Here is a 17,839-nt window from a genome sequence, read left to right on the forward strand (position 1 = left end):
TTGTAATAAATATCTATCGTTTCACGAGCTTGATAGGAAGGGCACGCCTGTCTGCGTTTCAGATGACGAGAGAAAACGCACTTTGAAAGGAAGTATTAGTAAAGCCTACGCGGAAAAAAGTAAAAAAAACACGCGCGCTTCTGTTAACGGGTTAGATGAACTCAGTCGGTCGTTAAATTAAGTTCGACGGCTGCGCAACGTCGCGGCGTCGACGCAACGAGAATACACCCGTCAGATGCACTCAGGCGTCGGCATGACTACGCACGGCTCGCGCGCCGATGCGTAATTGCCGGAGCCGATTAATGCCGGGATAATTAATATCCGACCGAAACCTGCTCGACGCGCACATTAATCTCGCGGCAACGTTACACGCCTGCTTTCGCGCGGGACCGAGCACACGGATCAGCGGCGTGCAACGCAGCACGCACGCACTCACGCACGCGGCCGGATCCGCTCTCGCATTGAGCGGTATAGATCAGTAGATTCGTCGGGGTCGCTCATTAGCATAATTCACGAGACTTAGGGCTATCCGAGCGCGAACTTGGCGCCCCCGGGCGTTATCGAAGCTAGAGAGGGCAATGTTGCCTTATCTGCTCGCGACCTTCCACCTTCCAGCTCCGTCTCTGATGCCTGCCTTTCGACGGATTATGCAAATACATGGTCGATCCTCTTACTGTCTTCCGAAATAACTTACGCTCGTATAAAATCGATTATCGTTCCGCTCGTCCGTCGATGATGTTGCTTTGTAATCCGCCGTCGCCGCCGGCAGAGCGGCAATCCGAGTCCTTTTTAAGGATAAGCCGAGCTTCAGATAAGTATAGCCGCGAGATTCATAAGGGAGAAGCTATAATATACTTATAACTACCGAGACGTTATATCTTGAATGTAGAAAAAACAAAACATATACATCATCGTTTTATGTTATTGCACGCAATCAGCACACGTTTGCGATAATAATATTACAGATATTACTACTCCGATATTTTGATTCAAATGAATTTTTTATATTATATAATTGTCAGAAAATTGTGCGTCCTTAGCAATTTTTGAAAAGAATAAATTCTTCTTGCTACGTCTTATCTTTATCACACGGAATTCGATCGTCCAGTAGTAGGTAGTATCGTCGATAAAATGGCTGCGATGCTGCCCAGCCCGTAATTCAGTGGAAATAACGCCCATTCTTTCGGCTCTCGTCCCCGCGACTAGCCAGTAGTTTCGCACGGTGATCGTAACTTCGAATTAGCGAGTAACAGAGAGAAACGACGAGCACAGCATTGAAGGTAAACGTGTTTGAGGTGGTGCAGCGTGCAGCTGCTGTAGCAGTGTGGATGCGCATGGAAATGCGTGTCTAGAAACATAAAAATATGAAATGCCCTGATTTTGCTGCACGGAATCCCGTGCAAAAAAGTACTTTGTACGCAATTTGTTCGCCTCCGTCAATTTTCTTCTCGTCAATTCACATCGCTAGATCGCGGATTAATCGACGCGAATGCAATTCGGTTGCATTTCCGATGCGACAAACGCGTTTCTGATCGAAGAAAATCGAGGAGAGAAATGTAAATATCTGTTAGCGAGGAGGAAACGAGCTGGTCGTGTGTCGAAACTCCTGATTTATCACGATTGGTTACTGAGAAAATTGCCTTTGCAAGCGGGGAAACTTCGGATAATTAACGATACCGTGCGTGATTAATGGCTGTTATCTCGAGACGAAGTATATCTAAGCATTACTTCTTCCAAACGAAGGACGACGTTAAAAAAGGAACGTGAAGATTCGGCATTATTGGCTTGTGCCGTTCGTTTTTTAACGCGAACGATGCGCGGGCGTGCGCAATGTTTATCGGCAAAAGTGTCGCATTATCTTCCGTGCGATCGTACGAAAATACCGTAACGATCGACGCAGCAGTTGCCGACGATCTCGTCGCTGGCCTGTCGTAATGTTCGTCGTGTGTCGGTGTGATAGGTCACGCGAAAGACAGGGCCGGTTATCTGGCAACATTTCCTCGTTCGTTCGCGCTTTACGAGCCATAAAAATGCAGGACAGGTCGATCGTGACTCATTCTCGTTGTCTCACCGTCTCTAACGCCGTATCTCGCCTTAAATATTTTATCTTCATCTTCCGATTGTTCCTACGTGAGGGAATTCCGTGCAAGTGGACTCGACTGCTTCTGCAAGCGAATACAGAATGTATGTTATTTACAGAAAATATGTTCTTTCATCATGTAGGACGTCGGTAGATATTGTTGAGTGGCTTAGAAGTTACGAAAGATAGGAAACGGGATAGACTAGTTCCAGTAATATTTTCGACAAGTATGATAATTATAACTTTCTGATACCTGAGCACTCCGTGTAATCTTTTCGACCTTGAATTTTTATTATTTGGGTTATTTTTTTTATTTCAGCAACAAGTTACAAAATATCGTTGCATAATCGTCGGAATTTTTGGCGCACAAACGCCTTTGTAATATAAATGAATGCAATTGTCCGTGAGCATGATAGAGCACCGGCAAGACGGCAAACAAATTTCATTAATTACGCCGGAAATGACGAATGCTCCCGGCGATGGTGCGAAGGAGACTACACAGCATCGTCGGGCGACTTATGTCGGCTCTTTCAGGCATGATAAGCGTCTTCCTTGATGGAGGACGTTAAATGTTGCGGCGCGGTCCAGAATTCAAAATGGAGAGCTGCAAATCCCAGATGACGCTTATCCATTACTCTACTAGCAAATTACTGCCTGCGATCTGTCTCTCTGGCGACTCTCGAGGTCGCGCCTAAATTACCGGATAATTAAGGATAGCGGCGAGAGTAATCTGTTTTATGCAAGTGCGAGCAATTGATACGTCGCGACAAAGATACGCTGGTTTGAAAGTTTGATGCACCGTGAAACAAAGGAGACGTGATGTATGAGGATGGGAATAAATATGATAGAACGAAGACAAGTTCAAATGGAATCTTGCGGCCTGTTTTGTCACTACTTACTGTCCTTCTTGTAAAAGCAATATTATGGATATTTAATTCAAAGCCACTTTTTACACATTAGATTTTACATCATTTAATCTATGTTGCTTAACATTCAATTAAAAGATTGCAGATCATGCATATAAGTATACATATCCATTTTTATCGAGAAACCTTGAAAAAACCTATATTTGAACACAATGTTGTACTTGTAGATTTTTTTAACGTTTGCAGTTACATTTACAGTTTGCATTAAAAACGTTGCACCTTTTAAATAATTTTCCATGATAAAAGGCTAGGTTATGCTCAGTAAATCGTGTTAGATGTCGGATTTTTCAAATAAAGATTTCTATCAAAATTTGAATACGAGCACACCAATAAGTAGCAGAATCACCTCGCTTGTTTTAATCTTGATCCACGTTGGAGTAAATCGAATAGGAATGTTAACGGGCTGGTTAGCATCAGAAGGGGTTTTCCTCGGTGTCGTCGTCTTTTGTGGCGTGGTGACGTGGAGGAGGTGCCTTTTCCATATTCCTTTGGAAGTTGCCGGAGCGAGGTCGGCCGTTTCTCAAGGAATCTCTGATAAAAGCATATCCTTGCCAAGTCTGGAAAGATACGCTTAAAGGCTGCCGCGGTATGGAAATGCGGAAAGCGATTTATACCGAGCAAAGAAAGTCGAAATCGTTAGGTGCAGTCAGGAAAGCGCCTCGGATGTCCTCGATCCCGTGAGATCACCTCATAAAGGGTATCCCCGAATGGTTCGTCGAGTGAATCGGATCGTTTCACAGAATTTGTTCGTTAAAAGCGCCCGAGAGCGATACGAATCCATTGGTACCGTTCGCCGTTCGATTTCAAACTATCGATTTCATAATCAAACTTCTTGCATTACCCAAGCTTCTATAGACAGTTTCAACGAGACTTTTATTCAGAGAAAGATATGCAAATGTCCCCACGTGGAAGTTTATCTAAAATCTCATACTTTAAGGAAACGCGTACCATCTTTTCACGATCAATCCCGAAATATATTTCTTCATTAATGAAATAGTTTCTCTAAATTAACTTTCTTACGAAGATTGAGCACGTGGAGAGTAAAATACGAGTACTTCGAGGTAAACTCGAGACATATAAGTCAAGAGTAAGATAAGTTTGGGCTCCATCGCAAGTAATTAGGATAATTCTCACCGTTATGATAACCAGCGCAATATACTAATGGAAATCGTGCAACTTGATCGCTTTACGAAACATGAACAGATTATGGAGGATGATTTTTAACGCAAAATCAACAATTAATAGAATAGAAAATTTTCTATTTGCTCGTTCGAGAAATTGCAATGGTGTTTCTTCTTGCCTCACTAAATTATCGACTACAAAATCGTGCACGCAAACGCAACTGTCTGCAATAAATATTGCGAATAACGACCGTGGAGTAGAATCGAAGGGATTGAAAGGCTGAGAACGTGTATAGGTGGGTTCATGAAACCGGTATCGGAAAAGCGTCAAAAATATGGGTGCTCGATACAGTTTTGCCGGGAAGCGCTATGATATAAAACGCAGTTGTTCCGTACCTCGCTCGCGTAGAGGTAAAAATATTTCTCTTACGCAACGCTACTCTTTTACAAGATATTTGAAAAAATTACACACACACACACACACACACACACACACACACACACAGCTCTTCCGTCATTTATATAAATACTGTTAATCGCTAACTTTTCAATCCATGCAATTTTCTAAGCTATAATCGAGAAAGTGTTTTTTAAATTAATCTCAAAAAACCTTTTACAGGTCAGTAATTTTACAGATAGCAATTCTATACGTCAGCAAAAATTATTTTATGTCTGTCATATATATGTATGTAACCTTTATTATTTTTATCTTGAGACGCGATTATTTTAATTTTTATTTTACTTTTATTCTTTTTTAATTGAGTTGGCGATAACTTCTCATCTATCGAAAAATTTTTCATTATGCAATTTTGTGAAAGTAAAAAAATTATCTGTTTTATTTAGTGTATACATAAACTTTAATATTTCGTTTATCGCTTCGAAGAAAGATGGCGGATATTCATATCGTCAAAAAAGTAAGATGGCGTAAGGATGATTAAGGAAATTGAAGAAGCACACGAAGGAAGAACCGTTTCTTTACTGCTCGATAGTTTCGTAAATTTGTGCTACGGACAATTTTTTCAAGATGAAAAACTTGCAGCGCTGCCAACTTAATCGGCCCGAAAAGAGGGAAAGAGGCGGACAGAAGAGTCGCGTCTCGAGATGAGGATAAGTATATAATAAAAGTGCAGCGGCGCGTCAAGAATCGTGAAAACGCCGTATCGTTTTAAGATGTAACGCGAGCAAAGTTGGGGTTTAGTGGAATTCTTTCGGCCTTTGTGTTCGCAATTCGCGTTTATTGCGCTCGCCCGGCCGCGACATATAATAACTGGCACAAAAGACTTGCGTTTGCTTGAAACATTTTTACGACCACGACCAAGCTGTCGTTTTACGGAACGTTTCGTCCGTCTCGGACGGCAAACACGCGCGACGTGTATAACTTGTTTCTCGTTATAATATCGTACATGTGGTTTAATACGCGCTGTTTCTTTTAAAACTGACACGTATATCCCATCTTTAATAATTCTAATAACATGTAACATTAAATAATCTCTATCATATTTTTACTTCCAAAAAGAATAAAAGTCTGTGTTTTTCAAAAGTTGTTTTTAACCATAAGACCAAGGATATCGAAGAGTATAATCAAGCCAATTACGTCGTATTCTTGGAAGAGTCCGTTCTAACGAGATAAACGTGCTACACTTGCTTTTCATTAATTAGAGACACTGTGGGACGACGAGGAGAAAGGCTCCGTTTCCGGGGAAGAAACTTTTCGCCGGTACTTTTTTCCCCGCTCCGTTTTCGCGCTAGACGATGGCATAAATTCGAGCGTACTGTACTTAAGGAACTTTTCAGGAGATGAAATATCGTTCGCCGTCCCGTCCCGTCCCGGTTTGCTCACTCGTGCGGAAACTCGCGAGTATGACGTCGATATGTGGAAGACCGTACGGAATGGAAAAGAGAGAGGGAGGGAGGGAGGAAGAGAGGAATGAAATACAAGCGCAAAGGAGGAAATGAAAAATTTTCTACCCTACGCGCGACTTTTCCTACATCGCGGCAAGGCCGGAAATTGGTCAATTTATTCCTTAAACGATTATACATCGCACCGTTTTTCTCGAAGTATATAATAAAGCTGAATCTTTTTAATTCCCAACTATGCAATTTAGTCGATCGATTATTCTATCGATACGTTCTTCGGGCTGTAGCAAACACTCGCAGACTTCGCTCGTATTTGCGCGCAACGATCCACTACCCTCGAGGAAATGGAATGCGTACGTGCCGACCCCATGTTCGGTAAATAAAAGGATAATCCCGGATGACGTAATAAGTAATACCGGGGCTCGCGGTATCCGTTCGTTTGTCTGTCGTATCCCTAGGGCCGAACAAAGTTTGTCCAACGAAGAAACTCCAATAATACTCCGTTTACTCGGGATATTTGTTACGGTTACTCTTTGATCAGACGAATATCCAAATAAATTGCCCTCGCGAGTCAGCGAATTTGCGGACGTTTCGAAGTCGGAAACTCGCACATTACGAAAATTCGGTGCATCGAATATGTCCGCTGTCTCCTACATTACCGCTCCCCGTATAGCCTCGCAACTATCCCCGCGTGACAAAATGCGACGGAAATTACGGGTTGCGCCATAATTAGTATTCCCGAGCGTGCATAAAACCGGCGCGAACTCTAATTAATCGGTAATTTTGTTGTTACGTGGAAAACATCGCGAATTTAGTTCGGTGAGTACTGCAAACGAGACCGCAAAATGTTTCGCTGTTTCCCTCTACCGTTGAACTACCAGCTATGTATTTCTTGCTTACAATTGTTAGAATTTCGCGTATGTGATGAAAATATCTATCGAGTAAATTTCTTACACGGAAATTATGAATTGCTATTAATCCGAATTATAAAAAGTGCACATATATAAAATATAATGTCTTTATTATTTGATAATACTTGCACTCTATTACTTGCACTGTATGTCCATCTCAAAATGTATTTTATTTCAACGAGAAGGTGATTACGAGTCTTCATTATTACAGGAACAAATATTCTTAACATCTAGAACTACCAAAGCAGTCAAAATGACTGGTTTATAATTTTTTTAATTACTCTAATTTATAACAGTGCATTTTTTGAAATTTTTCATTATTCTTGTCGCAATATGTGAAACGATTAACTGGTCAATTTACTTTCCCCCTTCATCTCTTTTTTCAAAGATATACATATAAATAGTAGAAATTAATCGTCGGTAGTTCTAGTATTAACGTGCGATTTCTTCACTTGATACCTCCTCTTCTGAATGCGGCTCACCACTCGCATTTTCACCCTTTTGCGGCGATACGTGATATGAGCCAAGATTTTCTCTCGCAGATGGGAGAAGTCGTTCGCGCTTTAGCTAGCCCGCGGCGATGTGGGAAGAGAAGTCACTTTCAGTTGAAAAATCTAAACGGTTGCATCGGCCGTTACCGCTCCGACACGGTTAGCATCACATAACGAGCGCACGCGCGCGCGCGAATAAATGGAGATTTAATGTAATCGTGATTTAAGCTCCACTCCGACATTAATATGCATACTTCTAGCGTGACATTTATCTCCGCGGCGCGCTCGGCGTCGCTCTACGTCCGTCGCTGCGTTCAAAAACGATTTCGTTTTTTTTTTAATTATTAAGGTTTGTTGACTCGCCCGATTTATCGACTTTCCTCGCAAAAATTAAAATACACATTGCAGAGAACCAGTACAGAATTATACAGCTTTAACATTAAATCGATTCTTCGTACAGCGTACGGAAAAAGGATAACCGCGAGATTGATAATTCATTATGTGGCGAGTAATTACGATAATGCTCGTCTGAAAGCGGGCCGTGTCTATACGGGTATCCGTCGTTTACTTGTACGCGATAATACGACGCGATTTGCAAGTTATTAGCGCTCGACGGCCATCATAATGTGTTTATTATTTACAATCGGGTAAGTGGTTAATGGCGCGTGACGTTATCTCACGATGACCAGAGCGTTTAAGCGAACTTTACTTTCCCTCAGATTTTCTACTCCACACATTAGCAGATTTATATAATCATTATCATAGTAGATTATTAAATTATTTACCCCTATAAATTCCTTATAATTATCGTCCAATGAAAAGGTCAAATTAAGGTAACGATTTCAGACAGATTATAAATGTAATTTGAGAAAAATTATTTTGGATATTTTGTTCTTACTTCATTAACTTCTTACTTTTGTGCTCACTTTTACGATTTTTGTGTGTTAAGCCCCGGACACACACTTTTTCGTAACAGTAACAGTAGGATTTCGACCAATCGCGTTACTCGATTCGGAAACGTACGGCCGTACGTTCCCGAATCGAATAACGCGATTGGTCGAAATCCTACTGTTACGTTCTACGGAAAGTGTGTGTGGCCAGCTTTAAGCGGAGGAATCCAAATGGGTTTTTTCTTCCCGGAAGGAATCGTTCCGCTCGAATAGGTCTTAAATGAAAGAGGAGAATACGTTTGTGGCCGGCGATAAAAATGAGGTAGTCGTGCGGGAGGTGGAAATTCCGCGCGCGGAATATGGACGGCCGGCGCGGTCGGAACGAGCCGTATCGATGCACTAAATGCGAAGTCGATATCCACAGTCGAGTCGTGAAACGAAAGGGTCATAGGGAAGTGGAAAGCGCTATCATATTTCCGACAGGGCATCTGAGACTTTCGCATAAACCGCGACTGCCACTACCCTTTACCTCACCTCACCCTTTTCCGCGTTTATTTCTCTCCGTTTTTCACCCGCTTTTCCATCCCGCGTGATACTTTCGCGATATCTTTGCGGCTGATATACTAGGACATTACCATCGCACGCCCCTACGGCGAGCGAAATGCCGTTTTCTCGACTGAGCGAGCATCTTACAGGTCCTATTATCAACTCCCTTCGGGGGTGAGATAAAGTTTATTTCCCTACAGCAATGTTCTAGAGAAATAATAATTATCTGTTGACTATACGGCAAATATAAGCTGCAAGCAAATATTATTTGTTACACTAAACTAATGCACAAACTTGTAATTTTAGTACACCTGCAGATTCGATGAGTTGCAAACATGATTTTATTCGGATCGTGATCATAAGAACACCGAACTTACAATTATATTGCATCCAGCATCTTAGTTAATACCACTTAAAATAATTCTGCAATCTCTTGAGTTTGATTTTACATTATCATGAGAAAAGTTTTGGTATTAAAATGTAAAATGACACGCAGTATTAATTTTTTAATGAGACTTTTGACATTAATCTTGTATTGTTTTTGTACGTGAAATAAGCAGTTTATTTGTCGCGCAACATTGCGCAAAAGAATGCCAAAATCTTGAGACTGCACGAACGCACAGGGGAATGTGTTACATCTCATACGTCCTCCCTGTCCTCAGCGTACAAATTAATACCCTGGACGAAAGAAACGTTGCGCAACGGGCAAGTTATAGCGCGAACGCGATTGTCGCAAGGCGGACGTGCGTCGCCTGTAAAGAGCCTCACTTCCGGCTATCCTTCCTCCTGCGGGAAAAGATTCGGCCATCGGAGAAAACGATTTGTCTCGCGGCGCGCGACAAATCTCCCACGCTCCGTGATTCGAATGCAGGGCGACGCGACGCGAGGCGACGCGCGACGTCGCGAGGCCGCCCCGAGGAAATTCCCTCGCGGGAGATAATCTGCTTAAGAATTCAGGCAGAATTTGTTTCGACTCGACGCGAGGCCACGCCTCGTCCCCGCCGTATCCCGCCATCCGATAGATCACTGCCGGGCAATATACGACCCGTAAATTAACTGTGGCAGTCGTCTACGAGCGAAACGTCTACGTATGTTACACAGGTGCGAGAGGCGTTCTCGTTGCCCGGAGTGCATCTCGCATGCTCGCCATTTTCATTAATCTTTAAGTGCACGGTGTTATTGCGTTTGACACGCTCACTTGAAATTGAATTGCCGCATTAAATTACGTTACGCAGGTGCAGAACTTTTACATAAGATGAAAATTGCAACGGTGCCTCTTGGAGAATTGATCAAAAATCGATATTGAATTGAAAGCAAGTGCACCACGTCAGTGCTGGGAGGGGTGGTGGTCCAAGCTGTTTGTCGCGCAACTCTGTCGCTCCCCGCGCGGAGAGGTATTAGTAAATTATATTTAATCTGGAATTGTGTAAATATCGGATTATTTTGATGCTTTATGGTATGCCTGCTATTGGAAAAGCGTTATTTTCCAACCGTAATATTCTCTGACGTATACTGCCATTTTTTTTAAAATAAAATAACCGTTTCAAACGTTGTTTTATAAAATTGATTTATTCAATTGCTCTTTGCATCCTGATACAAAATAACGTTTTAGAAATTAGAGGGCGATATCGATATCTCATGTTACGCAATTCGTGTCGATATGATCGCAAACATTGCGAGCTTAATCGAAACGTCTGTTAAGAGCATTTTTGCGTTCTAATCATGATTTTGCGTGGTGCAAAAACCATTGGTAAATGAATTGTGAGGGATATATCCTGAGGGATAATAAACATCATTCTCAGGGAGAGATAGGCAGGGGCGGGGGCGGACGGACAAGTAAATGCCGAGGGTTCGAGAAACGCGGGAGCAGAGAGGCGAGAGAGGATATCCGGGCAGTTTTTATCACCGCGCGCTACACTGCTCCCTAACGATCTCCTCATCCTTTTCGGGACCGAGGAAGCAGACGAGCCGGGAACAAACGGACGTCGAAAAAGTTGCGGGACGTGCCGGTGTAGCCACCGACCGTGTCACCGTACCTGGAAAACCTCAATTACGCGACAGTCATTAAAGCATCGTCCTCTCCGCTCTCGCTCGCGGTCGAGAAGACAAGAAAGAGAGGAAGTCGTCGAGAGCCAACGAGAGGCCGCCGCGGCCACGGAGAGAAGACGTCCTCTCCTTCGAGATTCCACGTGAAGGAAGGGAATTCTTGCGGAAGAATCTGCGGCGCTTTTCCGCGAGACGAGGCGGATGACTTTTTTTTATTATCCCTCTCTTTGTCTCTCCCTCCCTCTCTCTCTCTCGTTCTTTCTCCCTTGCTGCTTTTTCCCTCGACCGTGAGTAACCCCGTCGTTGGGCGATATAAGCTAATGAAGTGTCTCGAGTGAAAGAGGTCAGCGGTTCCTTTAAAGATTACCTCCACCGCTTGCAGAAATAATCGACGCGGGAAGCTGCCAGTGCTGCCACGTTTCTGCCGGGTATTCATCAGACTCGCGATTCACCCTGAGACGGTTAAAATATTCGATGACGGGCTGACGGGGATTCGTCGGTGACAGCTGTCTTCGAGAGAGAGTCGCGTAATTACCGCACGCGGACGAGTTCGATATCTAAGCATTATCGAATTTGCGCGTAATGCGCTATTAGCGGAGAGAGAGGTAGTCTTTGCGATCGAGTATCTTTATTCGCCATCTCAGAATAAGATATTCTAAGCTTTATTTTAATTAATAGCGACGAGACAAAGCATTTCAATTTAAAAGATATTCGCGCGTGATGAAGTTTCGCGACGGCCAATTATTCAGGCATTACTGTACATTGATCCTAGCTGACATTTCGCTAATTGAAAGCCAATTACTTACGGATTATGCGAAAATCGATAGAGTTTTGTATGGACATCGCTACAATTCTCACGCTTGGAGTTATTGGTATGCGATGTGAAAAGATTCCTCTATTATTATTAATTTTCTTTTTATTGCATAATTATCCTCATTATGATATTACAGTTTGTTTTGTCATATACTAACTAATTAGTTATTTTTAATTATTAATAGTAATTAGTATTCTAATATAGTAATTTATTCATATAATAACCATTTAATCTTTTATTTTCATTTATTATGACTGGAAAATTAAACACGTTGGAAGTAAAATCTATATATATAAAGACAAATGTCCTGACTGACTGACTGACTGACTGATTGACTGATTCATCAACGCCCAGCCCAAACCCCTGAACCTAGAAACATGAAATTCGGGTAGTGTATTCCTCTCATGACGTAAGCACCCACTAAGAAGGGATTTTTAGAAATTCGACCCCTAACGGGATGAAAAGGGGTAAAACGTGTTTCACGGATACCGTAGCGAAGCACGGGTGTATCAAGCTAGTACCTTATATAATGAGACTATTTATTGGATTTAGACTTCAACCGCGCTATATTCCGTCGAAATGGTAATACGTCATTACGATGAAATTACTTTAACGATGAAAAAGTGTATTATATCGAGTCTCGCTCGATTGTCGATTCGTTGCTAAATATATAGCAATAATAGCGTGTAACTTTTCAGCAAAATTTGTAATTTTGATTTTAATGAGAACGGTCGAAACCACGTCCCGTTTTTTTCGAAATGAGTGTGGAATATAATATTGATTACGGCTCAAATTTCATAACGAAATATAGGTATTGATTAGAGAAGGAATAATTGATACTCGTACCGCGCCATGCAAAATTATATTTGTTTATTTGGCGCATTAATATTCTCCATCGTCGGGAACGACAACATTTGAAAATTGTTTTCATCATGCTGTGATATTTATTGCAATTATTATCAATTAGAGCTTATCGTTTTAAAAATCGTGTAATTTATCCGCATAGTTTTTAAACGCACGTAGATTTTAATACACTACAAGTAGAATACTAATTATTTCGGCACGTCCATCATTCCTCGCTTCGTTTATTGTAAAAAGCAGTTGATTGATTTGACTGATGTCAAAGAAATTGTTCATTCCACGTTTTCAGTCCGATAAATTAAATGTTGCGCCCAATTACGTGCTTGCCACGAAAAGGAATTTAAATGTCACGCTAACGTTTACCTCGACGGATGGTTAATTAACGTTGCGCAAACATTTGGCACGTTTCGCAAGCCACGCTCATTCGCGAATAGATATCGTAGTCACGAATGGCACGGTTGGTTAATTATCATGGGAAATACCATTTATAAACGCGTGTGCCCGGCGTTTCTAATTGACGTTTCGTCCCGAAAGTGCAACCGACAATAATTGCGAACAGCGCGCGCGACGCGCGCGTCCATATGTCCAGGGAGACGTAATAGCGTACAATAATTTTTATCGCCGTCGCGTGTATTTCCACAGACCGGCGAGCATGCACGCTCGTGGTCTATATTTACTTTGAACTTTGAAGCGCGCTTGCAACGTTGTAGTTTATCGCTTCAAGCGTGATAAAAGATATCGCGCGCGTTCAACAATGAAGATAATTTTGCATTAATTTTTCCCACGTTTTTAAATCGACGCAAAATATAAAATAGGGAGCAGGAGCTCTTAAGAAGAGATTCTGAAATATCTTTTCCTTCTCGGAAGAGGAAATCTAAAAATGTATTGAGCCACGAAGTGTAGCGATATCTCGGGGTCGATAGTCGTATCCGAGGTGCTGACTCAGAGGGCACGTCGTGCAATCGCTGCGCAAACAATGAGAGCTTCTTGCTTTAGTGATTTACGCCGTGCGTTGCACCTAGGGCATTGCCGTTTCGCTGATATTGACTCGGACCTGTCGAGGTGTTGTTGGGGTTAACGAACGGCAGACAAATAAATGGCTCGCGTACGAAAACACCGACCGAGACAAAGGGGAACTGACAGAGAGAGAGAGAGAGAGAAAGAGAGGAGCGAGAGAGGATGGCAAAGGCGAGTTTCTCGGAGCGAGATGTGTCAAGGGGTCGGAGCGAAAAGCAACGGGTGCAAAGGGGGGAAGAACGGGGGGAGGTAAGGAGTACGCGACGGGCGCGCGTGCACGTGGCAGACACGGTGGCGTGGAGAAATGTGGCTGCGCGAGAAAAGTTTGCCCGGCGGTAAGGCAGCTTCGGTGAATTCCTTCTGGATATCCCAGGCAAAGTGCGCCGCTTTGAAACTGCGCGCTTCTTGGTACACGCCTCGCGGAGTTTCTTTCTCGCTTTCGGACGTCCGCGTCGTTCGTTACTGCCTTTCTTTACGATTCGCGAAAATCTTTCGTCCGCGACTTTGTGTCCACAGATTTGGATGTATTAATTTTCGCGTCCTTCTTTTACAATCGGTTATCAAATTCTACATGTTGTATGATTAAGTACTTTATTACGATATCTCTTTCTTTTAGTATCGTTATTATAATATTATTTCGAGCTTATTCTTTTTTGTTGTTAAGCTCAGAGTTATACCTGTTGATTTATAGCAGTGTTTAAGTCTTGGACTTTGTTCTGTGTAATGACGCTTCCGAGAACTAACAATAGGATTCCTCTTACAAGAATGTTGCGACAAACAATGCTGGCTTTCTGAAAGGTCTTCAATGTACCTCGTTTTGGTCCTCCATATTTGCAATTTCTTGCTACTTGGCACTTTAACATCATACAAAGATGTGTCGACATGTATAGTTTGATTAATGGACAAGTTTTCTGGATAAGCGTTGCGTTGTTTAAATTACTTGGCAACTTTTTCATCTCTAATTAGTTGCATTGAAAATCGTCTCATGAAAATGCATTTTGCTATTATTAGGCTACGTGTTTAGGTGTATATTTACGAAAAAATGGTATGCTAAATTAAGATGAAAAAAAAATGAAGATTTTTCAACGAGAATTCCAATATTTTTATTTTGTGGACATTTACAATTGGTCTTATCAACATGTCTTTCCAATATTTATCTTTTGCATTTTTATCGGCGATACTTTGAATTCTTGACTTAGCGCTATTTTTGTAAGTTTTTTCGCCCAAATACTTATTTAAGTCCTCGTATAGTAAATATTTCGACTCATTTTGTTTTTTCTCTATTTTACAAAAATCGACTTGCAAATTACTGACACACACATGCGAGACTATTTTATATAAAGTTCTTCTTTACATCTATCGTTTATCAGGACAACGCAAACCTGCGACTTATACGCGATCGCCGTACGATAGCTATTGTATATTTCTTCTATTTCCAGCCAATATTCTTTCAATGCGAGACTTTCGAGCGACACATAGCCAGAAAGTCAGGATAGAAATTCACTCTTTCTTCTGCGAAATACTTTCCTTTTCTCATTTCTCCTCTTTTCCTGGTAGCGAACTGGATATTCTCATCCTTGTATCAGCCAATTTTGCCAAGTTCTTTTGATGAGAATGTCGCTATTTTCGTATTAATTGCTATAAGTATCAATTAATTTCGAGATGTAAACTTTGTGATATAAATTATATCAAATAAATAATTTTCGTCGTATTATTTGTTCGATAAACAAGCTGATTTTAATTATTTCGATAAATATAATGTTTTGCGATCGTTTTACATAAATTGATGCAAGGTTTTAAATCATTATTTTGTATATCTTCATAAGATGTATAAACGATATACATACGTGTAATGAATATGCAGTCCATTTAGTACAGTGCTATTAATTTCGGTAAGTGTGCCAGCTGTCTGCGATTGCCGGTACATATTATCAATTATAACTACTGTTTTAACATCGTTCACGTGCGCAATCGTTTATGCACACGGTGGCAGGACATTCCATTTTCGTCTTTCGAAAATCAAACGAGCGTTAACGAGTACACGAGAACAGTGGGATTTCCATTACTATAATTAGCCGAAATGCATAGTGCACGAGACATGTCGCACTTGTGTATTTTAGCGACGTGAAAGCTTTTAACCGACCCAACCCCTTCTATTTTCTCTTTGAAACAGCAATTACAGCAGTTTGAGAGAGATTAAAAATATTAAAGGTTTTGACATAAATGCAACGTATTATTTAAAAGATGATTATTTATTTCGTAATAACAAACATTACGTATATCGATTATATTATTTCCGAATCTTCAATTTATTGTAAAACGATACGGCAAAGTTTTTCGCAAGCTGCGACATCGCGAGAAAACAGCGAAGGGAGCAACATTGTGATTTCGGCCGTCGCGGCGTCGCGTTGAAAGTATCAGGGAGTGACTAGCGCAGAATTTCGCGGTGATTTATCGGTGAGAAACGCGCGCGGAAATGCCCCCGGAATGGCAATATCTCTGAGGGAGAGATCAAGAAGGCAGGAAACCCGCGGGAAATTCGATCACCCGGATATTACTCCGATTCTGCGTCTCTAGCTGTGCGAGAAACTTTTCGGGGGGATGAAGTGAACTTTAAAAGTAGAAAAATAATCTCCCGCGCAGGAACTTCCGCGGCGAAAACGCTCGCGTCGAATGCCACGAAGCCGTCCCTTATCGTAGCTATTATTTCAGCTACTGCGACTTCGAGATCATCGTTTCTCTCGTGTTACTACTGCTGCTTTAGTCAGACTTTCGAGAACAAATTAAATTTTCCATTAGCACACATTTGCTTTCGATGTGCTTTCATAAGTACGTCTTGTTCGGACGCGTACCTCCTCTTTATAGTCACGCGTACTTGCCAAATCATTTTTACGTACACGTGATATGTTGATTTAATTTTTTTGTATCCGGAAATTTTCTCTCGTTCTCCTGCAAAAACCGTCGCGTCAGTTTCCCTTGACATCCATCGGGAACGGCGGTTGTTCAACAGGAAACACATTCTCGGTTGAATTTATTACTCGACACGTGGTTGACGTATCCGTGTCGCGTCACTTGCATATCCGCTAGGCAATATGCGCATCCGTTAATCAACCCTGAACGCTCTTACGTAGCGTGCAACCGAACATGGCAATTCTTGTCTCCTCCCGAGAGAATTCGCCATAGATACGTTTGAGTTGCATGCCGTACGCGTTCCATATGAATCTAACATACGATCCTGTAGGTTACCATTAATTTATAAATGAGACATTAATAGCGGCTAAGTGTAGAGAATTTTTTGTTGTAATGTATATACAGTTTTATACATTGATCTCGTAACGAATTTCTTAGAGCGAGACTGATATATTCATATTATGCATAAGCATAATGCATAATATTAATATTACACCGCGCTAGGTGGTGCTATATTGCGCCGCTTATATAAATAAATCGCATTAAAAGTAAGAAACTCATAAACGTCGAACTTGGCCATTATGCAACACACACACACACATACGGGCACCCACGTTGGAAGAAGCACGCGCGCGAGAGCGAGAGAGGCTGGGAAACGGGGGACGATGCCACGAGATTATAATACTGAACGAGTTTAACGCGCAGAAATTTAATTTCGCGACATGCTCGTAACTTCCACCCGTGCAAACTGCAATTTGCGTCCCTGCGCGCGCACTGAACCACCGCGATTGCAATCAAACTGAAAAACGAAGTTGACCTTTGCGAAGCCGCGTAATCTAAACCGCGCGCGGCTTTAACGCGACGCAATTCGCATAGCGTAGCGAAGTTACATGTGCGACGCAATTCGCGGGTAAAATTTCTCCGCATGTTACGTCGTGATTTTTTTTTTTTTTTTTATTCTCTTGCTTTGATGAAGGGTCAACAGGCGCGGGATATTAGTCCAGTGACGCAAATTCCGTGAGCGTCGGCTGGACTGCGATAAAGTTCGTTTATCCTGGATTCTCTGTCAAATTAATGAATCCATGTGATTCGTCTGTGGGCGAGATATTAATTGCGGCGCGACACGTGCAAATTGCTGTCTGCGCGCGTGCGAATTTTACGCACGTGGCGATTATCCTCCCCCGTTAAACATCTCTCTTCTTCTATATTTGTCAGCCACCTAGTTAACGCAAATTATAATGCCATTTATCGATTGGAGTGAAATTGGACAGTAGCGGAATTAGCCATAATCACTGTTTGACTCGCAAATTTAATCGTCCTTTTAATCGTGAATACGATTAAATAACCGTGACAGTTATAATGTGGACTC

At 41.8% G+C, this 17,839-nt stretch overlaps 1 protein-coding gene and 1 long non-coding RNA gene across 2 annotated transcripts in view; one reads left to right on the forward strand and one right to left on the reverse strand.

Moving 5' to 3' along the window:
* Positions 1-17,839, forward strand: part of Dnr1 (defense repressor 1) — a 147,199-nt gene that overhangs the window by 93,705 nt on the left and 35,655 nt on the right. The window lies entirely within an intron of this gene.
* The window catches only part of LOC139774071 (uncharacterized), a 54,332-nt gene continuing 37,397 nt past the window's right edge, over positions 905-17,839 (reverse strand). The window contains exons 2-3 of the long non-coding RNA XR_011718512.1: positions 2,072-2,165; positions 905-1,348 (exon numbers count right to left, since the gene is read on the reverse strand). This is a non-coding gene — a long non-coding RNA (uncharacterized lncRNA). The remainder of the gene's footprint in view (positions 1,349-2,071; positions 2,166-17,839) is intronic.

This window comes from Temnothorax nylanderi, unplaced genomic scaffold (genome assembly GCF_030848795.1).
Source record: "Temnothorax nylanderi isolate EJ_2023f unplaced genomic scaffold, tnyl_v1.0 TNYL_tig0073_pilon, whole genome shotgun sequence".
NCBI lineage: Eukaryota > Metazoa > Arthropoda > Insecta > Hymenoptera > Formicidae > Temnothorax > Temnothorax nylanderi.